Source organism: Alligator sinensis, unplaced genomic scaffold (genome assembly GCF_000455745.1).
Source record: "Alligator sinensis unplaced genomic scaffold, ASM45574v1 scaffold658_1, whole genome shotgun sequence".
Classification (NCBI taxonomy): domain Eukaryota; kingdom Metazoa; phylum Chordata; order Crocodylia; family Alligatoridae; genus Alligator; species Alligator sinensis.
In genome coordinates this window covers 767,813-769,723 of record NW_005842109.1, presented here as the reverse complement: position 1 = coordinate 769,723, position 1,911 = coordinate 767,813, and the positions used below count along the sequence as shown (strand labels likewise).

General features: G+C 51.4%; 1 long non-coding RNA gene across 9 annotated transcripts in view; it reads right to left on the bottom strand.

The window, feature by feature from the left end:
• Window positions 1-1,911, bottom strand: part of LOC106722244 — a 61,945-nt gene that overhangs the window by 37,024 nt on the left and 23,010 nt on the right. The gene's annotated exons all lie outside the window — the stretch shown is intronic.

Genomic DNA, 1,911 nt, shown 5'->3' with positions numbered 1-1,911 from the left:
CCAGTCTCTCCTCGTAGGGCCTGTCCTGCTGCCTGTCCTCTTGTAGGGCCTGTCCTCTCACCAAGTGGGTATCCCTCCTCTGAACCCTGGCCACATCCCTTTTGAAGTGCGGCGCCCAGTACTGGATGCAGTACTCCAACTGCGGCCTGACCAAAGTCGCATAGAGGGGGAGTATCACCTCTCTGGACTAGCTTGAGATGCATCTTTGGATGTATGACAAGGTATGGTTGGCCTTGCTGGCTGTGGTCTGGCATTGACAGCTCATGTTCATCTTGGAGTCAATAATGACTCCAAGATCCCTTTCCACCTCTGTGCTTTCAAGAGGGGAACTCCCCAGCCTGTGTGTATGCTGTGGATTCCTTCTCCCAAGGTGCGGCACCCTGCATTTATCTATGTTGAACCCCATCCTATTTTCATCTGCCCACTTTTGTTGTCTGTCTAAATCTAGTTGTAGCCTCTCTCTCCCTTCAAGTATGCCCACCTCACCCCACATCTTAGTGTCATCAGCAAACTTGGACAATGTGCTTTCAACTCCCTCGTCTAAGTTGCTGATGAAGATGTTAAACAGTGCGGGCCTGAGGACCAAGCCCTGGGGGACCCCACTGCTCACATGTTGCCAGGTTGAGTACAACCCGTCCACCACTACTCTCTGGGTGTGCCCCATCAGCCAGTTTTTTACCCAACCAACTGTGTAGGCATCAATGCCACAGTCACTTAATTTATTAATGAGAATGGGGTGAGAGACAGTGTCAAAGGCCTTCTTAAAGTCTAGAAAGACTACGTCCACGGCGACACCATCATCCAAGGATTTAGTTACCTGGTCATAAAAGGCAATCAGGTTAGTCAGGCAGGACCTGCCTTTAATGAACACATGCTGGTTGCCCCTGAGCATGATCTCCCCTGCTGGACCCCCACAGATGTGCTCCTTGATGATTTTCTCCAAGATCTTCCCAAGGACCGAGGTGAGGCTTCCAGGCCTATAGTTACTTGGGTCCTCCTTCTTCCCTTTCTTAAAAATGGGGACCACATTAGCTAGTTTCCAATTCCCTGGCACCTGGCCACATGACCACAAATGCTCATACAGCTGGGCCAAGGGCTCCGTGATGACCCCTGCCAGCTCCCTCAACACCCTTGGGTGGAGGGCATGTGGACCTGCAGATTTAAAAATGTCCAGCCCTTCCAGAAGATCCCTAACTACCTCTGCACTGACCGAAGGCCTGTCAGAGCTATCCCCGAGATTGTTCCTGCCTCTGGCAGGAGGGATGTCCCGGTCCCTGTTCACGAAAACAGAGGCAAAGAAACTGTTAATAATATCAGCTGTCTCGTCTTGCATAGCCCCAAGGTTACCATTTGAGTCTTGCAGGGGCCCTACATTGCCTGGTGCCCTCTTCTTGTTCCCAATGTACTTATAGTTTCATAGTTTCATAGTAGTTAGGGGTCAGAAGGGACCTGAATAGATCATCTAGTCTAACCCCCTGCCACTGGCCGGAGCACACGCTGGGATCACACGACCCCAGACAGACAGGTGTTCATTCAATCTCTTTTTGAATTTACCCATGGTTGGAGCGAGGGCCACTTCCCTAGGAAGTTGCTTCCAATCCTAGCTACCCTGACAGTGAAATAGTGCCTCCTAATCTCTAACCTGAACCTATTCTCCAGCAGCTTCTGGCCATTGTTCCTTGTCACCTCAGGTGCTGCTGGGGGGAATAGGACCCTTCCTATTTGCTGCTGATCTCCCCCAATGAGTTTGTAGGCAGCCACCAAATGCCCCCTCAGCCTCCGCTTGCTGAGGCTGAACAGGTTCAGGTCCCTCAGCCTCTCCTCATAGGGCCTGTCCTGCTGCCTTGAAAAAGAACTTTTTGCTGTCCATAATCCTGGACGCTAGCCTGAGTTCCATCTCTGCCTCGGCAT